This window comes from Octopus bimaculoides, chromosome 19, assembly GCF_046866305.1.
Source record: "Octopus bimaculoides isolate indiv1 chromosome 19, ASM4686630v1, whole genome shotgun sequence".
Taxonomy (NCBI): domain Eukaryota; kingdom Metazoa; phylum Mollusca; class Cephalopoda; order Octopoda; family Octopodidae; genus Octopus; species Octopus bimaculoides.
The window spans coordinates 362,923-372,922 of record NC_142946.1 but is presented as its reverse complement, the minus strand read 5'-3'; the positions used below and the strand labels follow the sequence as shown (position 1 = coordinate 372,922).

The window sequence follows — 10,000 nt, the reverse complement described above, 5'->3', positions numbered from 1 at the left end:
CACACACACACACACACACACACACACACACACACACACACACACACACGCGCACACACACATATATTTATTTATCTATTTAGTGTGTGTGTATATATATATGTGTGAGTGAACAACGCACACGCACGCACTCAGACACACACACGCGCGCACGAACACGCACACTCAGACATATACGTAACTACGAACCCACACGCATATTCGGACTAATAAAATACAGAAACATATACACATGGTGAACAAGAAGAAAACAAACATGAAATAAAAAAAAAAAACAGAAGAGAAAAAGAAATAATGCTAACCCAAACTTAATACGTAGTAACCACTTATGAATTGTAGACTAACGCCTTCTTTATGAGAAACACTCTGGCGAAAAAGCAATTTTAAACATTAATCGAATTTTCAATAAAAGTATTGAAGCCCAAACGTATATTTAGAATTATGAGTGTATGAGTGAGTGTGTGTGAGGGTGTGTGCATGTGTGTGTGTGTGTGTCTAGGGGAATATATTTAAACATTTACTTTAAACATTTCTGAACCTCTCTATGAACGTGCGAAAAAGTTAAATTTATTCAAATGTACGCACATAACGTTATGTAGGTATAAAAGCATGTATTTGTCTGCTTTTACATATGTGGGTGTGTATGTGTGTTTGTGTGTGTGCATGTATTTACTTACATACACACACACGCACAAACATATATACATATGGATAATGCATATCCACATTGTAGGATATGTTATAGATAGATAGACAGATGGATAGATAGACAGATGGATAGATATACATACATACATATATTGAAAGACTTACTGATTGATATAAGCATATGTGACGTATACATGCTTATGGATATACATATAAGTACACACTCACGCATCTATATGCTATATTGATGTGTGACTATGTTTTTGTTGTGAGTGTGTGTGTATGTGTCCAAGCGGGTAAATTAGGTAATACTGAATTAATAAAGATGCGTATATATCCATGAGTATATATGTATGTATATATATATACACATATATGTAAATATATGTGTATATATATATATATATGTGTGTGTATGTATGCACCCATACATATATATATATATATATATATATATATATATATATATATATATGACCGTACGTATACCCACACATGAACACATGCACGCACTCAGGTATATACACACATACATGCCTTCATACACAAATACATTTATTACCTGCGTTGCAGAAGAAAAGGAAGCTATCTTTTCAATCGTCTTTATCAATTAATATGATATATAGTTAAAATTCGTCTTCTTCTTCTTTCTAAAATATATATAGCATATATTTAAACTAATATACTTAAAGACATATACTTTAGATATTTTTCTATATTTCAACTCATTGAATTATTTTCAATTCATTTTCTTCGAGTGTTCTTTCATATTCGATATTTTTGTATTATTGTTTATTTCATTTTCATTTTTATATTAATATCATCTGGATTTTCCTAACTCTTCTCCTTCTTTTTCTCCTCCTCCTCCTTCTTCTTCTTCTTATCATTATTATTATTATTATTATTATTATTATTATTATTATTATTATTATTGATGCTTTTATTTCTTGTTACTATTATTATTTTAAATAACTACAGGGCGTATTCCTATATAAAACCCACTAACCAGTTTAGTGTTCATGTTTGTGTAGCATCATGTGCTGGTGTTTGGATCTGTACGTATAAGTACATACACAAACACACGAACATATGTGTATACACACATATATTCATGTATTTATAGATGCATTTATACTGATACATACATATGTATATATTTATGTGTATGTATATATATATATATATATATATATATATATATATATATGTACTTACATACACACACACACACACACACACACACACACACACACACACACACACACACACACACACACACATATATATATATATATATATATATATATATATAACATAGACATGATTAATTTCTTTATAAATTACTTGTTTGATGATGCCTTTTATTTTTGTCTTAGAATATCGACTTATTTTATTTACGAAATTTATTAGAATTTTTAAGCCAACGAAGTTTCATAGCTCATTTGCTCGTTTCCGCCATGTTTTCGCACAACATGTTTAATGAATAACACATATCGCTACGGGTTTCTGTGTATGTGCGTATGTGTGTGTGTGTGTGTGTATGTGTGTGTGTGTGCACGCGTGTGTGTGTATGCGTGATTTTGCCGCCGTGCGCGCGCTTGTGCGGCTGTGTGTGCATGTGCCTTAACTTGTGCGAGTCTTTATGCTTCCGTATATGTGATAGTCTGCATGCGACATAAAACACACACGCACGCAAACACACACACACACACACACAAAGTTCTTCTTCGGAAAGAGAGGAAATTCTCGGAGAAAAGGCAGACGAAATACTGCTAAGCATTTTCGCCCGGTGTGTTAACGTTTCTGCCAGCTTCCGGCTTTATGATGAATCCATGTTGAAAAACGTGTAAACTTCTTGGTAACAAGAATCAACAGCGACATATTGTAAATCAAGGCATCAGAAGGTTACCAAAATATTATTCAGCATCCGACAGATATGAGAGACATTAAAGAATGGCTGGTTCTGCAACAAAAAAAAAAAAAAAGAAAGCTATAAGCTAGCTTCTGCTCCCGAAAATTCCATTGTCCTTTAAATATACGACACAACTTTACATCTAACCCGCTTTCTCTCTCACATTCGTTCCAATATCCAATTTCTTCCTCGTGTGTGTATGTGTGTGTGTGTGTGCGTGTGTGTATGTGTGTGTGTGTGTACCTATATGTGAGAATGCGTGTGTGTGTGTACGTGTGTATGCATGTGAGTGTGCGTGTGTGTGTGTGTGTGTAGCTATGTATGAGAATGTGGGAGCGTCTACAAATACGATTTTAATTATCGGCGTATCTTTGCGGTTCCGTCTCAGTCTTTTCCTGTTCGACAAAAGCCTCTCGTATTCTGTGTTCCTGATAAACCTTTCAACAGCAAAAGTACTGAGTTGCACCAGTTTGCACTCGATACTCAATTACTTTTAACAAGGGTAAAATTCAACTGTAATCTGCACCAGTTGAAGGAAATCAAAGATCAAGCACGAATCACCTTATCACGTTATGGATTTCCTTCTATCAGAAACTGCCAATATTAGCCAATAAAATATGACATATTACTTGTAGACAGTACAAATATCCCATGATTCAGCAGACAGAGGACCACCATAAAATCTTTCATTCACAATACAGAGAGAAATTCTAGAAGCGTAAACACTGAGATGTAATTCTTCTTTATATCCTTGTATAAATTTAGAAAGACATGGTGGAGTAATATTTCCAGAGATTTTCATTAAAGTAATGTAAACAAGGAACCAATTATGGTCAGAAGATTATTTTTATGTCTTCACTTTAAGAAAACCTTAAACGGCAAACGACATTTCAAATTACCATCAGACGTAATTACGAAAACAATGGTTAAACGGACAGATATATATGTATGTATACATGTGTATATATATATATATATATATATATATATATATATATATATATATGTATATAGAGAGAGAGAGGTACATCTGTATGTATGTGTGTATTAGTGAGAGTATGTATGTGTATGTATTCTAAGTATGTATGCCTATATATATGTGTGTGTGTGTGTGTGCGCGCGTCTGTGTGAGTGCTTGTGTGCGTGTGTAGGCAGGCAAACAAACAATGGCAAAGGAAAGAAGTAACGAGTGTTAACTCGATATTTAAGACATGGATAGATACAAATAATCCGGTTATGATTACGTTATATGCATATATATGTATATGTATGAATATATATACATACATACATACATATATATATATATATATATATATGCATGCATGTATATATGTATGTATGCACATACATATATAAGATCAGTATGTCAGTATATGAATATGTATATATATACTCATACAGCTAGCTAGATAGATAGATAGAGATGTGTGCGCGTACATACTAGTATATATGTGTCATTTTGGTCTCCGTGTAGGTGTGTGAGTGCGCCCGTGCGTGTGTATGCGTGTGTGAAACACTAGTTAAGTCTTCATATAAATTCGATCAATAAACATGATGGAAATGATTTCGTTCTTAAGACAGAGAGCAGGTAAATTCCTTGCAACTCTGATTTACTGAGTTGATACAACAAACAAAGTATATATGTTATGAAAGAAATTACAGTTTATTAGTTGTAGCAATCGATCAAAACAGGTGATCAAATCAGGTGATCAATTTTATCTTGGTGATTTCTGTGAGCGTCCATGAAGCAACATCAATGGCCAAAAAACATGTTCGCAGCACATCAGCTTTAATACAAACAATTATATATTAAAACGGTGTGGAAATAATTCAGCAGGTCACAAGATGAATTCACTGAAGAATAATTTGAATGAAGATAGTAGTGACTTGGTACTGAATGTAGGAAAAATATCTTATTCAAGAGCCGAATATTGAAAAAAGTACGAAATTTTCCATATTTTTAAGCAACCTTTCATGAAGTTTTGCCAGCGAATAGAATGTTTAATTTAAGCTTATACAAAAACATTTACTCGGAAAAATTATTACTGAAAAATTTAACAGAATAAATACATTACAGAGTTAGAATATCTATCTGTCTATCTTTCTGTCTGTCTATCTCTCTGTCTGTCTGTCTAACTATCTATGCATATATACACAGGTATATGTACATGTATTTATACATATCTATGTACGGATATGCATATATATATGTATATATACCTATTATGTATCATATATATATATACATATATATATGATATATATATATGTATATATACCTACCATTTATGATATGCATATATATATATATGTATATATACCTGTCATGTATTATATATGTATATATATATATATGTATGTATGTATGTATGTGTGTATATATACCAAGCATATATAATGTGAGATGTGTATAGATGCTTATCTGTATATGTGTGTGTGTGTATACTGGTGTGCTTAAATGTGTCTGAAATACTTATTTCCTGAGTAAAATATAATTTCTTACTTAAAAGCGAAAGTATAAATAAACGGAATACATTGGCAATTTTTTAAAATGTCCTCAAAAACGTCGATAGAATGTCCTCCTTAGAAACCGCTGAAAATTGAATAATTCACCAGCCATACACACACACATATATATATTTACAGACAAAATTTTATTCCTCTTAAGAATATTTCTCACAATTTATCTACATCAGATGATATAAATGTAAAACTATTTAAATCAGAATCACACAGCTATGTATATAATACGTATAAAATATTACATGATACGTATATAATATTACATGAATATATGAATATTCACTCACATATGATATTCTCGCATATACGTACATATATATGTTGTTATTAATTCGTATTGACACTCACATATTCATAGACTCACACACGTACACTCACTCATTCACACGCACACTCATATTGCGTGCTTCGAAACGTGGAGTATATAAAACAGGGGACTACTGATGAAGGAAATGTTCTTTACGTTGCATGTCTCGTTTCTCTATTTGTTTATTTTTTCGATGTTCGAAAATAAGTTCGTTTTCAGTTTTTTTTTGTTTTTTTAAGTTCTCGTTTCTCATTCTGTCTACGTTTTTCGATGTCCTATACTCATATATGCATGTATGTTTATATATATATGTAGGTATGTACATATATGTATGTATATATGCATATATATATATGTATATATATGCATATATATATATATATATGTGTGTGTGTGTATATATTTATATATATATATATATATATATATATATATATATATATATATATATATATATATATATATTTATATACGGATATACATGTATACATGCATATATATATACGGATATATATGTATACATGCATATATATATATATATATATATATATACATATATATATGAGTCGCACGCAACCAATTTACGCATCTTAAACCAAAGAAATAGAGAAATGAAAAAAATAATCATAACATGCCTTATTTCCATTCTTTGTTGCTTGCTGTTCTAGTACATTCTTTAGTACTCTCTCTTTCTCTCTCTCTCTATCTCTCTCTCTCTCTCTCTCTCTCTCTCTCCCCCCTCTCAAATTATTTCCTTGTGACCTTGAAATACAACAAGATCTTTGAACACGAATAACGTACCTCTTTACCACTTATAAGTGCCACTAAATAACTGCGTCACACAGGAATTCCAAATTTGGCATCACTCTGACTTTAATATATTCATTCAATCTTCATCCCCTGTATGGTTGATGAGAAATAACTACCAGACCGAAGCGTCTGATGTTTCAGTGACCAGTTATGTCAGCACTAATATCTGCGAACTAGTGAAATTGTTTTCTGTAAAGCTAAAGAGCAAGAGTAGAGGAAGACTCTACAGAGATGATTCTTCCATTGTGCCGTAATTCCAAAATGTTTTTCCTGAATGTGAGAGTGAAGGCACGCAGTCAACCTTCAGCACTCTGCGGGGTATGACTTGAGTAAGATTTTGATTTTATAAATTATGCATCAAATGAAACAACCAGTGTCTGAATAAGACAATGACTGAATTTAATCAAATGCATAGTTAGCACTTCCACTAGTGAGGAAATATCCGATTGTCTGCGAAGGTGTGCAGCCAGGCAAGCATTCGAAAAGCCGTGTAACAAACGAAACACTAAATGTTACTCCAAACGGTAACAACAAACTTACCAGAGAGAGAAACGTGGCAGAACGCACTGTCGAGGAAGAGCGTCATGATGATGACGATGATGACGATGACGACGAGGACGACGATGATGACGATGATGGTGATGATGGTGATGATGATGATGAGGGTGATGATGATGATGGTGGTGCTGGTCATTGTCACCGGCGTGATGGCAACGTTGTTAATTGTGATGATGATGGTATGACGATGATGACAGTACCAGCTACGGCAACGACTACGAAAAACGATGAGGTCAGCGATGAGGTCAACGATGAGGTCAACGATGAGGTCAACGACGAAGAGTAACGACGGCAACGATGAGCGTAATGAGGAGGAGGAGGAGGAGGAGGAGGATATGATAATAATAAAGGGAAGAGGGCGGAAACGGAGAAGGTTGAGGAGGAGTGAGAGGTGAGTATGACGGTGATGATGATGTTGATGATGGTTATGATGATGTTTATGAAATAAATTAGAAGAAATACGACTACGATATTGATAGCAAGGATAACCAGTAGTGGCAGCAGCAGCAGCAGCAATTAAAATGGCGTCATCTTCCTCATCATCATCGTTGTTGCATGCGAAATTCACAAATTGCATTTGCCTATTGCATTCCTCCTATTACTTTGGCCAGAATTGGTTAAGCTGGAAGCAAACCATATCAAGACATACACGCTTCATTGATTTAAATAATTTCAAATGCTATAAATAAAAGTGATAAACCTGATATCAAACCAACGAATTTTTTTGTACAAATTTAAATCATATTATATATTATATTGTATTATATTATATTAATTTATCGTATATGTTTTGAATTAATCTGAGTTTTGCTTTATTTCACTAATTGAAATATATTTTCATTAATCAGATCTGATAATCAGTTATGTGAATGTGAATGACGCATGAATGCGAAAATATTTAACACATTATACACACACACACACACACACACCTATATATATATATGTATATATATATATATATATATATATATATATATATATATATATATATATATATATATATATACTTTATATGTGTTGCTGTATGTATATAGATTTATATACAAATGTATACATACGTATGTAAATGAAACAGAAATATATTTTCATAGATAGATAGATAGGTAAATAGAGCGAAAAAAACAGACAGCATAGCTATCTATCTGACGGTCTGTCCATATATATATATATATGTGTGTGTGTGTGTGTGTGTGTGTGTGTGTGTATAATGTTCCAGTATGGCCGCAGTCGCATGACTGAAACAAGTAAAAGAATAAAAGAATTCCTTTAAAACATATCTCTCCCTCATGATCTGCTCATCATATGATTTCTCTCTCTCTCTCTCTCTCTCTCTCTCTCCCTCTGCATATACATTCATACGTACATACATATATACACTCATATCCTATTATTCACACATGTACTCCCCATATATATTATGTATATAAACGTGTATATATAATATAAATGTACACAGGCATAAACAAATATGTGTGTGTGTGTTTGTGTACACACAAACATGCATGTATGCATTTATATTATAGGTATGCATGCATGTATGAATCCCAGCTATCACATCCATAAGCATTTATTATTTATCGCCTAAAATTCTAGACGGAATATAAATTAGTTTGCTTGAAAGATTTTACTCACCTCAGAAATGTATATATATAATAGAAAGAGTACGCTTAACTGTAATCTAAATCTCTGCGTTCTAAATACTCTCCTAATCAACGATCCCTCTCTGATGATCTAAACCAGGCTATGAAGGTTATGCACTTTGCCCTTCAACCGATCGTTGTTTTCTTTCAGACAAATATTCGTTGTTGGTTGTGGAATTTAATAGTTAATATGGACAGAAATCTTAATTAGCCCAGAACTCGTTCTGTGTCAGTATCGACAAAAATATCAATGTTTCCCACCAGATGTCTCTCCTCTTGATTCCGAAATTCAATTGTCATCACTCAACTTTACCCTTTCATCGTATCCTCTCTGAACCGTTCATCATCATCTCTCTCAACCTCACTCTATATGCTTCTCCAGAATACAAATCGAAGAAAGTGTGTTACTGTCACGTTCCTACTCATCGATCTTTCTTAACGAGCTTAATTATCTGAGTCATTGGGGTGTCAGAGAAAATGATTTGTGGTATATTTTGGTAGGTTATGTCCTGATTTCGAATCCCGCCGAGGTTAGCTTTCGCTTTTATATTTCTGTTAAAATAAAATACGGGTGTTGCTTCGTGAATTGGCGGAAGGGTTAGAAAAAGGTTTTTCAATAATTTTTTCCGGCTATGATTCCCCAGAAAAGAACGATTAACTTGTCTAGATCACAACAAAATATTCTTTTCTTCCCCCAAAAAAGGAGGAAGAAAAAACGACGAAAGAAAGCGCCGAGAAACAAATTATTTTCGCGCTTATAGCTAGAGTTATGCTATTATAATCCTAGAAAGAACAGTATATACCACTCAAAAGACATACAATGTTCTTAAATAAACGATAGACACATTTGTAAAATAATCCCAGAAAACCAGATATTTAGATAGAATCCGGCTCAATCACAGTTCATCATGCAGTGAATTATAGCAATACCGACGACTACAGCATCGCCATCGTCACCATCAGCCTCATGACACCTTTTCAATAAAAGCAGGAATACATACATAGATACATACATACATATATATATATATATATATATATATATATATATATATATATATATATATATATATATATATATATATAATAAATAAAAAGATATTAAATTTATTTGAAGGAAATCAGAAGGAAAATCTACTTGAGCATCAAACACAGGCCATTTTAGATGCTGCCATATTTATATAGGTGCTATGACAGGAAGAAAAATGTTTTTCATGTTTAATTTCTTTTGATACAATTCCTCACATCTTATCAAAATCAGATGTTTTAAAGTTGATTCCCTTTCAATCAGGAATGCGTCTATACACATACGTATGCAAACACGAACACAAACGCAAATTTACATTAGCTGAGTATGTACATACAAACATATACGCATATTCATAGGAACATATATATATATATATATATACGTGTGTGTGTGTGTGTGTGTGTGTGTGTGTGTGTGTGTGTGTGTGTGTGTGTATACATACGGGTGCGTGTGTGCGCATATATATAAATATATATACGCACACACACATACTCATATATAGACGGATGTACACGCACATATGCAAGTATAGAGATGTACATAGGTAGGTATGTACTCTTTTTAAA

At 32.8% G+C, this 10,000-nt stretch overlaps 1 long non-coding RNA gene across 4 annotated transcripts in view; it reads left to right on the top strand.

Moving 5' to 3' along the window:
• The window catches only part of LOC106882149 (uncharacterized), a 422,822-nt gene that overhangs the window by 128,956 nt on the left and 283,866 nt on the right, over window positions 1–10,000 (top strand). The gene's annotated exons all lie outside the window — the stretch shown is intronic.